The following is a 16,567-nucleotide window of genomic DNA, read 5'->3' on the forward strand; positions in this document are numbered from 1 at the left end:
TGGCTTTTTGTCATTTGTTATTCATGCTTTAAATTTTAGTATAGTACATGAGCAGTTTTGCTGCTTTTTGAGTATGTGATGGTTTGTCCTTTATGTCGAAAACAATTTGTTTGCCAATAAACTGGAGAGTCATGCCTGTAAAGACTACCATTTCTCATGAAATTATTTGTATTAAATGTACATTTAATTCCTAGTTAGAAATAACATGATCTAAAGGATACATTAAAAATTTATGTTGCTCTTTTACTAGTACTGTACACAATCTAAAAACTTTGTTGCCAATAAGAGGAGGGAGTATTACCTGTATAAAGAAGTTGATAGTTTGTTCCTTTGCAAATATCTCAAACCTGTCCTTTAAAACAAGGAGCTAGAATGGGCGTTGAAGTTGTTAGTAAGATAGTTACTGACAGGGTGAGTAGGCCCGCCCATCCATCTATTAAAGACTCCTCACTTTTTTCTTCGGCCTCAACTCGTATGGACTTACTGTTGTGTCCTGTCTAAGACTTTTTCTTTTTCTTACTTTGTAGTTTGAATGGTAATAATATGGCTGTGTTAATAATGGAACACAGCAAGAATATGTATGTTGGACCTGCATCTGTTTATGGCTAAAAAAGTGAGAGAGAGGTTCTACTTGGTAGCATAATTGCTTGCAATTATTAATTTTTTTACAGAGCGTAGATCATAGCTTCCCCTTAGGCGAGTGTTTTCTTTGAGGAGCTGAAAGGTTAAGCCTTCTTTGGCATCATTCTGGCAAACCCATGATTTGCCTGAGAAACTCATTAGCACTTGGTGCTACATACCGAATTCACCATTCACTGAAGCATCTGCGTATACGTCCTTGGCCGGAGCCCGGGGGAGTATGCTTCAGAAGCAGGAAGAACTCTCATCTACATGGGCAGTCTCGGGTTTTGTGGAGGCTGATGTCGCACTTCAGCATAGGTTGGAAGCTCTTTCTTGCAGACTGGCAATGACGAGTGATATAGGAAATGCTTCCTTAGGTCTTGCAGAAATGTTCTCAATGTCTATTTGAAGGAATGGATAGCTATGGCTTCTTCACTCCATTGACTCCAGTGTCAATGACCCAAGTGGTGATCCCGGTACACAGTGTCCCCTATATGTCACCCCAGCGCTTGTCAACCTTTCCTGGGGCCATGTGGCTTCCATCCCTCTCTTTGCTTGTGGCCCAATCCACTGTGTCTGTATAGCAAGTGTCATCGAGTGTGCCCCTAGCATCCTCTGTGACAGTACCCTAGGTGATGGTTGCTCAGCCTTTTCATTTTAGTGACAACTCAGCTTGCAGAATCTGGGGAGAATGTTGGTTAAGCGGAGAAAGAAATTAGTTCCCCTACCAACTCATCTTTCTTGTCCTCCTCCTCTCCTGATTCTAATTCTGATATTTCTTGTGAGAAAAAGATCAAGTATACTGTAAGTAGTCATAGCCCAGGAAAGCCAGTCATAGTCGCAAGAAGCATCAGCATTTACTCTCCTTCAGGAGGGGCTGAACAACACTCCGATGGTTCCCTGGCCGGTGTCACAGCCTGGTAAAGGTTCCCGCACCCATGGGTCTGTGACCTGGGTCCCCCTGGCCAACCAGTACCCAGGTGGGACTTTGGTGAATGGCCCTAGGTCCACCTTCTTTCGGCCTGTATTGAAAGAGTTTGGGCTCTCACCTTCACCTCTCCTCAGAGCCATGATCACACTCCAAGTCGATGATTTTATTTCCATAGGCTGGGCTGATAAACATGGCTTAAGGCTGAGCAATAGCATTTCACTATAGGAGTTGAAAGAAGTTTCGAAAGAAGTTTCTCGTCCGCTAGAATTGGAACGGTGGACTCGAAGGAACAGAAGAATGACCACTTTGCCTGGTAGACTGCTGTGGAATACTTCCAGAGGTATCCCAAAAGTTGTTTCACAGTTCTTGAAAACTTTCTCTGAGGAGATGCTGCATAACCTCCAGCAGTGAAGAGACGGGCAAGTCGCTGCACTGTGGAACCTCTTGATATGAGACTGGCACAGATGAGGGGGCCAATGGGGAAGCTCTCTGGGGACCTCGATAAGCCCATTGAGAAGGTCCAATTACCATTCCACATGATACCATTTTGGACGCCACTAGCATTACTCGAAGGTCCTGAGTTGACATTATCTTGTTGAGAACCTGTCTTATCAGACAAAAAGGGGGGGGGGGGGGGGGGGGGAACACATTGATGTCCATTCCGTCCCATGGATGTTGAAATGCATCTCTCATTACTGCTGATGGATCGAGGACTGGCGAACAGTACATCTCCAGCTTCTTGTTCAGACCCAGCTATCAGACTCAGGCTACTCTGATTGCCTGCAATCACAGTCCTCTATTCCAGAATGAAAGATGCTGTGAGGTATACCCTGTTTATCATAGCCCAGTGATGCAGTGACAAAAATGGTGAGAGATAGAACTCCCTTAGTTTTTTATGTCAGTTATTACTTACGTTTTGTTGCTCATCAACGCTACCGAGTGAGACGTGAAGTACGCTAGATATACCGCCTTTAATTCTAGATAGTTGATAAAGTAAATCATGTCCTTCTGTGTCCATAGACTGGAATACGTACTGGGTATGCTGTTCTACCCACCCATACCAAGACTCGGAGAAAAGGAGAAACTCCGGAGGTTGGGCCTGCAGTGTTGACCCACTCAAAAAGTTCTCTTGAAGCGACCACGGGAGATCTGTCCTGACCTCTGGAGGGACTGTGACCTGAAGGGATGGCGTGTCTGTCCTTTGGCACCATTAGGACTTAGTGCCCATTGGGGGAAACATCGGTAATTGTATCCCTCTGATAGGACCCAAATGTTCTAGAGATGCAAGGTTCCCCAGAAGTCTTTGCCAGCATTTTGCTTCGAGGGAGTTCGTCTTAAAGAAGACTGCTACTACCTGTCTGAATCAGAGTATCTTGGGCCATATCAATACTCATGCCCGAGTACTGTAGACAACATTGAGGGATGAGAAATGATTTCTGTAGATGGTGTTGAGGGCCAAGAACAGACTTCTCAAGAAGAAGGTCTCTGTGGCAGACTCTGTCAGTAGTTCAACTAAAAAGTTTGATGCCAAGGTCGACATCAGAGTGAAGACTTGTGAGGCTGTAGATAGGCCGAAGCAAAGGACTCTAAATTGGAATCTCCGTTCCCAAAAACGAAGCAGGTACTTTCTGGGTTTGGATGGACTGGAATTTGAAAGTATGCGTCCTTGAGGTCTATGTATAGCATGAAGTTGTTTCTTCTGATTGCCTGTAGATCTGTGCTGGGAGTCTCCATTTTGTACCTTGTCTGAAGAGCAACCAGTTCAAACAAATCGATGACTGGCATATTACCACCCGTCAACTTTTTGACCTGGAAAAAGTTGCTGTAGAAGCCTGGAGACCTGTCGTTGACTTCTCAATGGCGCTCTTTCCCAGCATACTCTGAACCTCATCTTGTAAGAGAAGGTCTTTGGCAGACCCTCTCAAGTATAACGATTGGTTCGTCTTGAGTTAGAGTGAGAGGAGGGCAACAGTTCGTGAACAGGATACTATACTGGGAGTGAAGGACCTCTACCTTTCAGCAATCTACTCCATAGAACTACCACCTTTTCTAACAATTTGACAGGCATCCACATAGAGGTGGTGAGGGGATTGTGTTCTGTATTGTGGACCGCGTCAACTTCAACCCCTGCTGCAGGATTGTCCACAGCAATGAAACAAATTAGACGAGTCAATTTACTTCTTGTAAGGATGATGATTGGCCTTTGGAAGAAGTCTACTACGCTGCTTATGCTGTTCAGGAGGGGAGGCCTTGGACTTGGCAGATGACAGAGGTGTTTTTTTTTTTAGAGAAAGTCGCCCCTCACAAGAAGGTGGCTTGGCTCACTTTCTTACACTTTACTACTGCTGTGACTTCTGAGGGAACAAGGTCAGGCTTTTCATTAACAGTGTTACGTAAAGCCAATAGATCCCCAGATGCCATCTGACGAATAAACTTGTTTATTACTGCATCCTGACACGAAGATACAATTGCTGTACTCCACAGGTGGATAAAAAAATTCAAGGGTCCTAGCCCTTGAATGGACGAGTTCCTTGTACTGTTTTCGTTTCTTGGAATCGTATACGGTCGGCTGTGAGCCAGCTTCCCACTGGATATCCTTGTGGTCAAGGTAGCCACATCCAGATCAAGAAGCAACGGGTCGAGATGAGCTCCTTTCGTGACATCAAATTTGCTTGTTTCAAGAGAGCCAGAAGAATCTACTTAGACAACCTCACAGCTTTAACCCCTTACCTCCTTGGGCGTTAAAAGACGTCATAACGTGTCTTGTAAAAATTACTGGGATGTTTTTTTATGTCATTTAAAATAAATATACAAATATAAACCATATGGAAGTTTTAATCATTCTGTCTCCTATAAAACATGGTTTTGTTATACCTAAAGATTTTTCTCTATAGAAACTCTTCCTCTCCAGGCGTGAAGTCGAAGTGAAGTTATGGCTCTGTGGTAAATGTTGGCGTGGAGTTCTTTGAGCAGGTAGTGTCGTGGAGGGAGTTCCCTCGCGATCTCCTCGAGGAGTTGCATGAGGTCCGGGAACCATTCTGCAAGATGCCATAGTGGAGCTTAGAGTCACTTGGGTTGCTTACTCGGACCTGGTTGAGGACTTCTCTTATCAGAAAGAGGGGGGAAACATATACGCGTCCAGGTTTACCCACCGTTGTTAGAAAGCATATAGCCAAAGATCTTGGGGATCCGGGACTAGGGAGCAGTATAACGGGAGCCTGAAGTTGAGGGCCGTTGCGAACAGATCCACAGTTGGGAAACCCCACGAAGTCAGGAATTTGTTGATTCAAAGACCACTCAGAGCCCAATATCTGAGTCGCTCTGCTCAGATTGTCCGCCAGCACGTTCTATTTGCCTGGAATGAAGCGAGTCAATAGGGTCACTGATTTTTCTGCCCATCTGAGTATCTTTACTGCTAGATGGCGCAGCTGCTGCGAAAAGGTACTGCCTTGCTTGTTTAGGTAAGCAACTACCGTGGTATTGTTGCTCATCAATACCACGGAGTGCCCCACCTGGAACTGTTGGAGAGCAAGAAAGGCTGCCCTGATCTCTTAAGAGATTTATGTGCTGGTACCTTTCTGATTCGGACCATTGTCCGGAGATGTTGTGGTGCAGCAAGTGGGCCCCCTATTGATGCATCTGAAAAAGAGTATCAACTCTGGGGTAGGAACGCGAAGAACAAGAAGATTGACCCCTTTGTAGAGGTTTGGATCTGCTAGCCACCATCTGAGGTCTGAAAGTCCCTCTTCTCTCATGTGGACTAGACAATCCCTGGAATAGTTGGAATGATTCCATTGGGATTTCAGGCACCACTGGAGGGATCTCATCCCAAGGCGACTGTTGGAAACTAATTAGGGCAGAGAGGAGATGTGATCGAGCAGACAAAGCCTGGGAGCTCTTTTCACCTGAGGAAGGTCTTTGCTGCCTCCCTCAGCCTCCGAATCCTTTTGTCTGATGGGTAAGATTTGTGCCTTATGGTGTCTATTCGCATAGCCAGGTATACCGGTTCTTGAGAGGAAAACAGGCGAGACTTATCAAGGATTAACATGATCCCCAGATCTTGAGAAAACCTTAAACTTGTCTCGGTGGCGAAGAAGGACCGACTATGTGAGCCCAAGATGACACTAGGGCGAACACTCTCGTGAAAATCTGAGGTGCTGTGGAAAGACCAAAGCACAGCATCTTGAACTGGTAATGCTTTTGGTCTTGCATGAATCTCAGATACTTCCTGGAAGATGGATGGATTGGTATTTGGAAGTATGCATCCTTTAGATCTAGAGTGCACATGAAGTTCCGGGGTCTGTTCGACAAACCTGTTCAGAGCTGAGAGGTCGATAACTGGTCTCCAGCGTCCAGATGCCTTTTTACAAGAAAGAGTTGACTGTAGAAGCCTGGAGACCCGTCAAGGATCTCTTGGAGAGGGCCCTTCTCCAACATGGTCTAGACTTCTGCCCGAAGGGCAAACTCCTGTCCGGATGCTTTTGCATAGGAGTTCGATGGAAGAGGAACTTGTGTCAGTGGATGGAGAAAGTAAATGGACTAGATACCCTGAATGAATCACCTCGATTGTCCAGGGCTCGGCCCCGTGATGAAGCCACCTCTGCTAGCGGCTCTGCAGGCATCCCCCCCCACAGGTTGTATGGGAGAATTGCCCGTCTTAGTGGGATTAACCTCGGTTGGATCCCCGTTTTCCTTTACCTCCATGAAAGGACTTTTTACCTCGAAAGGCCTGGTTAGACACCTTTTGACCCTGTTGTTTTGGTTTTCTAACCCTTTTTGTCTGTGGTTTAGGAGCTGGTTTCATTTGTGGCTGAGAAATGTAAAGTCTAGTTGTTAAGACCTTCTGGATGAGGGAGTCTTGGCTGGACTTCCTTCACTTCTCTGCCACCCGCTCGACATCCTCAGGATTAAAGAGAGAGCTCCCTTCGAAAAGAGCATTCCTGAGTCTCGCCACATCGGTCTGAGGGAGTTGTCTATGGAACCTTCCTATGATGGCATACCTCTTCTTCAAGATGGTGTTAGATCAGCGGTTCACCACTTGATGGGAGAGGAATTTGATGGCCCGAGTACCAGACAATAGGAAAGTGTCCTTAGACTTCCAAGTGGACTCCCGAGACCAGTCCTAGGACCGGATCAGTTGTCCTAAAGAACCCAACCAGAAGTCAAACCACTAAGTAGCCTGCTTGGCGTCCTTAGCGACTTTCTCCTGATCGAGTATCTTAGAGGCCGAGGACCAGACAGGCAGTCCCGTAAGCTCCTCGAAGGCCTGCCCCTCGTGAGTGCCTCTATGGAGTGGTCAAGAGGCAGGGTAGGGAGAGACTCCCTGAGGATCTTGTAATACGTCCTGTGAAACTCGCACACAGGGGGGAGGAGCTTGAAGGATGAACTGGCATGGAGGGAGGAAGATGTCTGCTTGTCACTCTTTTACACACTGAGTGGGGAAGAGCTGCACTGGCCTTCAGGGGTAGCTGGGTGCCATTAAACTGGTCCAGGACCGTATCCTTACCATCCAGAGGGGCTGCCGATGGATTTGGCAGCCCATTGAAGGAACGAATGCAGGATAACGCCTGCCAGAATGCATTTTCGGACTCCTTCCGTTCATCCTCTGTTAGCCTAAGGCTAGCAGCAGCTGACAACGTTTTGTCCTCGAGATCGCTTTGCCCTTCCACTTCCAAGCTCTCACCCATAGGAGCCTGGAGTGGCTCCAAGTTGTCTTCAGGATAAGCCGGAGACAGGGCAACTTCTGTGGACGTGCTTGCTTTTCTTTGCCTCTCAGGTCGAGGTAGAGGAAGTCTGTGCTGAAGCAATTTCCTCCATTAGAACGGATGGAGATCCTGAGGAGGAGGACGAGCCTCCTTAGGCACTATCTTGACCAGAGAGGGATAGAACTAGTCCCTATAGGAAATTGCCCTGTCCTCCTTGGGGGGAGAAAGACGTATCCTTTTCCTCTTGCCTTTCGGTGTGGCTTGTGGGATCTTGAACTGCAGGGGGCTGCCCTTCAGTTCTGGAGTGTTGTCTTCCCATGCCTTCTTGTAAGAGAGATGGGCTTCTCCTTGCGAGGGAGAACTGCCGGGCCAGAACCCTCAGAACTCCTCTTAGTCAAATGAAGGAGAGGCACTAGGGATGAGAGGCGGCAACAGAGGGATCCTGAGAGTGCCTCCTATGGAATGGGAATGGGGATGGTTGACCTCGGTCACGGTTTGCTGCATCACGTTTATAATGCTTAGACCCATGGGGGCCGCAGGTTCCTGATATGTGGGAGGGAAGTCCTTAGGATGGCATGGAGGCCTGGGCTTTGAAACCTCTACAGTAATCTTAGCCCTCTTATAGGCAACTTACCTGAAGGCAAGACCAGCACAGTTCCCTTGGGGAGAAGGTCTGGACGCTGTCGAATGGGGTGACGGCTATCTCTGGGTTGGTGGAAGCACACGAGACTGGAGAGGTAGGTGGGAATCTCTCCTTGTGGGAGGTTTACCCTGATGAGGGAAATTTCCTGCAGCCAAAAACGGCGAGGGAATTTTGTCTTGAGAGGAAGAAACCACCGGGACGAGGCAAGACGGGTTCGTTCACGAGGAAGAAAAATCGCGAGAACTCTGTCGTGCGATGCTGTCACATCAGACGACATTGGTCCGTCATGCAACGCAGCAAGTGACCAAGCTGGAGCAAGAGGACGAAACCCGTGGGGAGGAGCTACCATCGAGCGACATCTCAGGTCTCGCGACCCATGGGAGTCATTGTGATGAGAACCTTGAAGAACTGTGTCACTGAAACCTGAAGGAGGATGGAAACCCTCAGGAAACGTGCTGCGTGTACCCGTAGGGTAAGTGCAGCTAGGACCGGAACGTCCAACAGAGCTACGAGACCCTGAAGGCTCAGCGTAATGCCAGTTACGAGAACCCAAAGGCTCAACGTGGCAAGAGTCCGCCAACTCTCTTTCATGAGATACATAAGACTCAACATGACGAGGATCACAAGAGCCGATAGGTTCAGTGTTACTAGGGACGAGTGAACCAAGAGGATTCACGCGACAGGAAGCCGAAATCCCCCAGCTACGAGAGCCAGCAGGCTCAGCGTAACTGGGGTTACGAGACTCCGAGGGGTCAACAACGCAATGGGAAACTGAAGTTCCTTGCCACAATTAACGTGATGAGAGGTACGAGAGCCCTCGGGCTCAGCGTAACCAGGGTTGCGTGACCCTGAGGGGTTAACGCATCAGGAAACTGAAGTTTCCCTGTCACAAGACCACGAAGGTTCAAGGTTACGGATGGCAAGAGAACCAAAAGGCTCAGCATGACCATAGTTGCGAGAGCCCTAGGGTTCAACGCAACTGGAACCTTCGAGAACCTGAAGGTTCAACACAACTGGAACCTTCAAGAATCCGAAGGTTCAACACAATGGAAGCCCGAAGGTCTTGCAGAGCCATGAGAGCCCGTATTTTCAACATGACGAGAGCCTGAAGGCTCAACATGAAGAGAGCTCGAAGGCTCATGGTCATGCCAACCTGAAGAGTGATCGTCACGAGATCCCGAAGCGTCAGCATGACTAGAACCTGCAGGTTCAATAAGACGTCTCTCACAGCCTGAGGAGAAGAACGTGCAGGAGGGAGAGTGGTCACAAATCCCTCGACCCTACGAAGCTCCGAAGAGGAACGCAAAGCTGACTCCGCCCAAGGGGGAGATTGCTCCAGCTCAAGAGCTACCTCTCCCAAAGGGTAAGTTTGTTTTGGGTGAACTTTGCTTAACCCTGGATAGGTACGGTGGGTCGTTTGCGACCCCGAGCGTAAAAAAAAAACAGGTTTTTCTCACGTGACTCACCCCTGTGACTGAATTTGTGGGTGATCGACCTGCAGGAGGTGTCTCCCCTACACGCTCTAGTAGTGTCCAGATGTGCATTGCTGTAGCTGTACTCCTTCCCCGATTTCTGAGACGCGTCGGGGTCGTTCGCGTCCGAGTTTACCCTTCTGAGGTAGTTTGCATAATTATCAAAGTTATTACGTATTATGAAATTGTCGTAGAATGGTGCAACTTGTATAGGTTATCAGTTGTGGAAAGTCTTGATGGATTGTTTGGCTACCATGTGCATGTTTTTTTTTTTAGTTAAAATGTCGTTCATCACCACGAGGACCATTTTACCGCGAGTGCCCCTTTTTCATTTTTTTTCATTTTTTTGCCAAGTCATTTTTCCGTAAGATATTGCCAAATAGTGTCGTAAAACTTTTGCTTGTTTAGTGTTGGAAAGTGTGTCTAGATGATCTGGCTACCCATGCATGACTTTGTTTTTGTCAGATACGACGTAGTTATTGGTATATTGGGTATTTAACTGCGGTTACCAATTTCTGTTTTTTTTTCAATATTTGTAAAAATTACTACGTAGTAAGGAATTGCCGTATATTATTCATTTTTTTTTCATGTTTATGTGTTAGAAAGTGTGCCTTGATGGTTGGGCTAACACGTGCATGTCTTTTTTTTTATCTGAGATGTCGTATATTAGAATGTCGGGCATTTTACCGCGAGTGTCCCTTTTTAATTTTTTTTAATTTTTTTGCCAAGTCATTTTTCCGTAAGATATTGCGAAATAGTGTCGTAAAACTTTTGCTTTTTTAATGTTGGAAAGTGTGTCTAGATGATCTGGCTACCCATGCGTGATTTTGTTTTTGTCAGATACGACGTAGTTATTGGTATATTGGGTATTTAGCTGCGGTTGCCAATTTCTGTTTTTTTTTCAATATTTGTAAAAATTTACTACGTAGTAAGGAATTGCCGTATATTATTGATTTTTTTTTCATGTTTATGTGTTAGAAAGTGTGCCTTGATGGTTGGGCTAACACGTGCATGTCTTTTTTTTTTATCTGAGATGCCGTATATTAGAATGTTGGGCATTTTTCCGCGAGTGCCCCTTTTTATTTGTTTTGCATTTTTTTGCTTAGTCATGTTACCGTAAGGAATTGGCAAGTAGTGTCGCAAAACTTATATTTTTATAGTGTTGGAAAGTGTTTCTAGATGATCTGGCTACCCATGCCTATTTTTTTTTTAGCCAGATATGGCGTATATATAAGTATGTGTTCGATTTTCCTGTGATTGCCATTTTTTCGTTTTTTCCCATTTCTTTCAAAATTACTACGTACTAAGGAACTATCACAGAGTAATATTTCATTTATATGTTTATTTGTCGGAAAATATGCCTTGATGGTTTGCCTAGCACGTGGCTGAAATTTTTTTTTTCTGAAATGCCGAATATTAGAATGGCCATTTTTCCACGAGTGCCCCTTTTTATTTGTTTTGCATTTTTTTGCTTAGTCATGTTACCGTAAGGAATTGGCAAGTAGTGTTGCAAAACTTATATTTTTATAGTGTTGGAAAGTGTTTCTAGATGATCTGGCTACCCATGCCTATCTTTTTTTTAGCCAGATATGGCGTATATATAGGTATGTGTTCGATTTTCCGGTGATTGCCATTTTTTCGTTTTTTCCCAATTCTTTCAAAATTACTACGTACTAAGGAACTATCACAGAGTAATGATTCCTCTAGATGTTTATTTGTCGGAAAATTTTGTTTACTTTTTTTTTGATTGAATATCATCAAATTTTTTTAGCTAAAATATTGTTTTACATTTTTTTTTTCGATTTTATTTCCCTTCAAAAAAAATTTTTTGGGTCAGAATTTTAATTTCATAGTCGTAAAATAATCGACAATTATCCAGCAACCCACCATACAATTTTTATGCATATCCAATAATAATTAGATTAGTAAATAACACCTTGAAATTGACATACCCTTCCTACATTTCAAGTGGCAGATTAGGGAGTCTGAGTCAGTGTGGTTGGCGGCCATTTTGTGGACATATCCGAAGCGTAAGCTGCCCTATCTATATATATTCTTGTTCCCTATAGAATTTGTGATATTTTGGTATATTTTTACCTGCATAAATATCATATTATATATTAAATATATGTATTTTTTTACGAAATTTCCAAGTACTCAAAAAATTACCTTTAGATATGGCTCCTGATATAAATGTAATTTACAAAATAATGAAGATTTTTTTACATATTTCTATTTTAGGATAACATATGTTTATTCCCTAAAAAAATTAGCCACTTCCTATTTCATTTGGGTACCCAAAAAAATTCATGAAATTTGGACAATTTTTTTTGGCCAAAAAAAGTTACCCTTTTTTTCTCATTTCAGATCTTCACCTCCATGGGTCTGACTTCATCCAAAATACATCAAGATGTGTCCTAAACATTCAAGAATCAATTCCTAAAAGGATTTGTGTATATATGTATAAACTTTTTTTTTATGAATTTTTATGTCAGGTCTTTTTTTTTTTTCTACTTAATTTTTAAAAATATTTATAATAAATAGTTTTTCTGCAGATGAGTAGTATTTATCTTTACAGTTGTTTTAAGCATTCATTGAAGTTTTTTTTGGCAAAAGAAAAAAGGAGGTTACTGCAAAAACTGATTTTTCAAGAATTTTTTTTGGCGTCGGGGTCGTTCGCGTCCGAGTATACCCTTAAAGGGGTGTCCGAGGACCGTACCTATCCAGGGTTAAGGCAGTACTGTACCTCTGCCCCCTGAGGAGAAGTGTAAGCGTTACGAGACCGCTGATGACCCAGTGGTGGTTTCCTCTAGCTAACAAGAGACATGTTCCCCCAAATGGGAAGCCTGCCTCGGAGTTTGCTCTGCCATTGTCCCTGGTGGATGAGCAACATCCTCGGCATCGGACACAAGACTCGAGGTCTGACCGATAGGCTGCAGCACCTGCGCCCACAGGAGGAGGATCAACCTCCAAGGAAGAAGGAGAAGAATGCCTTCTCTTCGCTCCTAATTGAAGAGGTTCGAAAAGAACCTTCGAAAGGGGACCATTGATGCCCAGCGATGGCCACAAAGACTAAAGATGTCGGTAAAAGAGCAGGTGTTCCCTGGGGGAAGGGATGGGGCTGACTCACTAGGGGAGTCCACGCAGTCTCCTTAACTCATGGGGATGACCTGGAATAACCAGGACTGCGCTGCTACTCAGCCATTCCCCAGAAGGGACCGGCGGAAGACCAGCTTTGGAAAGAGGTTGGGCAGGTAGAAGAAGCAGCCTGTGATTTCTTTGACTTTGAGGAAGCCCCCAAAGGCAAAGAATTCAGGCTTACCCTTCTTTTTCTTCCGGCACCCAAACCTCTCCCACTGGGAGGCAGACCACTCCTGACTCTAATCACATGTGTCATCCCTAGAACAACAACAATGGCCCAGCCAAGCTGGGCACAGCAGGTGAGGGTCCGTCTCAACAAACGACATGAAGGTACCGCAGGCGCGGCCCTCGGAACCAGAACAAGTACGCATATCGGGACTCCAGTCCCGCACACAATCTGCAAAGAGAAAAATAGAAAGGATTAATCAAGGCAAGTTAAATGCAGGGGAGAGCGGCAGTATGTCCGCACTCTACCGAGCTAAAAAGCCAAGTGGTTATTCAGCCGAGAAGTGTGAGAGAGCGGGGTAGCCAGTCTATCCCCCCCTTCCCGCTAACTAGCGGATGGGGTAGTTATCCGTCACTAAAATTATCTTGACTCATCTTTCATCTTTCAGCTACACCCAAAGTAATAATCCTATGAATAGCGAAGGGTTTGTATTTGCGCCGGAACAACTATAAATTACTGTATCCAATGAATTGACTTGAAAGAAAGAATTCCAAATTAAATAGGAATTGGTTAATAATCCCCATTTTTATTGATAATTTTGCTACATTTAAATTTAGTTCCTAAGCTATACAATTCGTTATGTTTGTATAGGAATTAGTTAATAATCCCCATTTATTATTTTGCTATATTTAAATTCAGTTCTCAAGTTATACAATTGGTTATGATTAAATAGGAATTGGTTAATAAACGGATTTTGAGCGAAGCGAAAAATCTATTTTTGGGCTCAAGCCATGACGTCCTGATGGAAGGTTCCTTCAGTAGCTTCCTAAGGGTATATTTGACTACAGTAGATATTCACAGAGAATTAAACTAAAGGTTTCACAGAATTCTAACTTCTGGCGCGAGTACCCATAAGGTTTCCCTTTGGATATCGTATATTAACGGGATGTATGTATTGACACGCCACATGGCTATTTGCACCCCATCTAGCGTTTGCGCTCCGAGGGGGTAGTGGCAATTATGCGAGGAGCCGTTCTAAAAACTCTCCTCCTACGCTACTGTTATGATACCTAGCGATGTAAACAAACGGCCGACATCACATCCGCCCGCGTCAACTCCATTCCACTCGGCGTATCCGCCAACCTCCAAGATACAATAAGGAAGGGAGGGGCTTGATAGGTCAGAATAGAGAGTTTTGGGTGGGTCCATCAGGACGTCATAGCTATCTCACCCAAAAATAGATTTTTCGCTTCGCTCAAAATCCGTTTTTTGGGCTCAAGCCATGACGTGCTGATGGAAGTGTACCGGAGAATTAGTGTATCGTGGGTGTTTTCCCCAAATAATAGTGCCTTTGACTTCCAAACAATATTCCTTTGGTCTGATGACCATAGAGACCGTGACATCTCCGTTGCATGTCACTTCCAGTGGCATAAACTATGACATGGCTTCCTGCCCCCCTGGCAGGGAAGTCCTAATTGGACGTAGGAAGATCTTGAAGCCACCTGTGGGAGAGAACTCAGCCTTGGACGAGGGACTTGTCGGTCTCATAGACATGTCCCGAGAGATAAGTACTTTTGTTGGAACAAAATTGTCACAATTCTTAGGTGAGAATCTCCAACAGGAGCAGTATAATGAGATAAATTATAATGCTGATAAAATTAGGATAATTAAAACACTGAACAGTAGTATATTTGGATATAGTAGGGCGAAATGAGATGCATTCGATAGCGAAATATCAATTTATTTGGGAGAATTTTGCAATAAAATTAAAAATAAGATGACAACTTATTTAGCATAAAAATTATTTGGATACAGACATAGGTTGGAGATTGTCGAAGATGAAGGTGTAAAATCTGAAAAGAAAATCTTGCCACAGCACACGTAAGTTCCGGTGGAACTGGAAAGTCTTTGACATCTGAAACACACTTCATGTCCGATAAACATGTGGCACACGTGTAACAGTCTATATCACTTCACCATAAGGAGGAACAGTCTCTAGTGACACTGAGTGGCACTTAAAACACTATGTATCGCACAAGGGTCAACACAGGCACCCGTCGAGTTAAAGTCCCTGATAACTCACTGTCCTTCGCAACGTTAAGCAGCAGGTTTTAGTACACTACCTGCGGCTACTACAAACCTTTTGAGTTCTTGCACCTGCTTCGCATAGTGTTTGAAGAACACTTTCGAAGATTTCCAGCCTGTGAAGGACCGGAGGCTCTCGAAGTCCATGCTCTGGAAAAAAATTAAGGGAAGAGGCGACTTTTCTAGGACCATGACCAGCGGGTGTACTGTCAGGATCTGTTCTGCGAATAAAATTATTTGAGTGACAAATCACTTCCCGACGTTTCGCCTTTTAAAGAGTTGTCCTCCGCCAAAGTCTGAAGGTCTACGAAGATAGACCTTAAGGCTCTCTGGGCATAGAGAGACATCTTCCTTCAGGGGGCAGATTCTCCAAGGGCCCCACCTCTTCGTTGGGAGCTCATTCTTTGCCAGAAACATTGGGTTAGGGAAGAGGCCAAGTTCCCCTGTGTCGGCGAACTGTATCTGGCCCTCCTCTCTAGAAAGGGCCACTATTTCACTGACCCGCGCTCCCTAAGTGAGAGCGAAAAGGAAAATAACTTTTTGGGTCAGGTCTTTCAGAGGGCAAGATTCATTGTCCAGGCTAGAGGCGAATTGAAGCACAACCCGTCGAGACCAGGAGATAGGCCTCGGTGGGGGTGCGGGACGGAGTCTAGCACATACTTTCGGAATTTTGTTAAAGATTTTGTTGGACAGATCAACCTGGAAGGCATAGAGTAATGGTCTTGTCAAGGCCGATTTACAAGTGGAAATCGTATTGGCTGCTAGGCCTTGTCCATGAAGGTGAATGAAGGACATACAAAAATCCATAGAGATTTCCGAAGGATTCTTTGCCTTGACAAAGGACACCCACTTCTTCCAGGAAGACTCGTATTGCCTTCTGGTAGACTTTGTTTTGTATTCCTCTAGGAAGTCTAAGCACTTCTTCGATATTCCAAATCTTTTCTTCACAGCTAGTGAGAGAAAATCATGAGATGAAGGTCTCGGGTTTTCCTTGATGAAGCGAAGACAGTCGACTTCTGGACCTGCTGGGAGAGAACTGGGTCCGGCAGGGGGATTAGCTTGGGCTTCAGTTCCAGGATGAGAGGGAACCAATTGCTCTTCGGCCATTTGGGAGCTACTAGGGCTGCCGTTCCCTTGAAGGTTCTCAGTTTGGGGAGGACTTTCAGCAGAAGGTTGGTTGGAGGGAACAGGTAAATCTTGGTCCACCTGTTCCAGTCCAGGGACATGGCGTCCACCGCTTCCGCTTTGGGGTCCTCGTATGGGGTCACAAAGAGGAAGTTGGTTGTTGTCGCGAAGAGGTCGATTTGCAGTTCTGGGACTTGATGGGACCATTCCGACTCTATTGGGCTTGTCCGTGATAGAGCGTCCGCCGTCACGTTGCGGAATCGTTGTAAGTGAACTGCCGAGAGGTGCCATTTCTTCTTGTCCGCATGGCGGGAGATGGGTAATAGCACCCGGTTGAGATGGGGCGATCGTGAGCCCTGACGGTTGAGACATCTGACCACCACGGCGCTGTCCGGGGTGAGACGGATGTGGATCGAGGGACGAGGGGACAGTTTCTTCAAGGTGAGAAGCACCACCATGGCTTCCAAGATGTTGATGTGGAACTTCTTGAACAGGGGAGACCATGTTCCTTGAACCTGACGTTGGTGGGAGTGACCCCCCCACCCTTCCAGTGAGGCATCCGTGTGGATGGTGATCGACGGAGGCGGTGGTTGGAGAGGAACGGATCTTCTTAGGCTCTTTGTCTCCGAACAGGGTTTTAGGAGTGAACGAAGCCTGGTTGGTAGGGGTCTCTTGAGA

General features: G+C 45.3%; 1 protein-coding gene across 7 annotated transcripts in view; it reads left to right on the forward strand.

Moving 5' to 3' along the window:
• The window catches only part of LOC137658826 (beta-glucuronidase-like), a 145,297-nt gene that overhangs the window by 109,965 nt on the left and 18,765 nt on the right, over positions 1–16,567 (forward strand). The gene's annotated exons all lie outside the window — the stretch shown is intronic.

The sequence above is a fragment of the Palaemon carinicauda genome, chromosome 19 (genome assembly GCF_036898095.1).
Source record: "Palaemon carinicauda isolate YSFRI2023 chromosome 19, ASM3689809v2, whole genome shotgun sequence".
In the NCBI taxonomy this organism is placed as follows: Eukaryota; Metazoa; Arthropoda; class Malacostraca; order Decapoda; family Palaemonidae; genus Palaemon; species Palaemon carinicauda.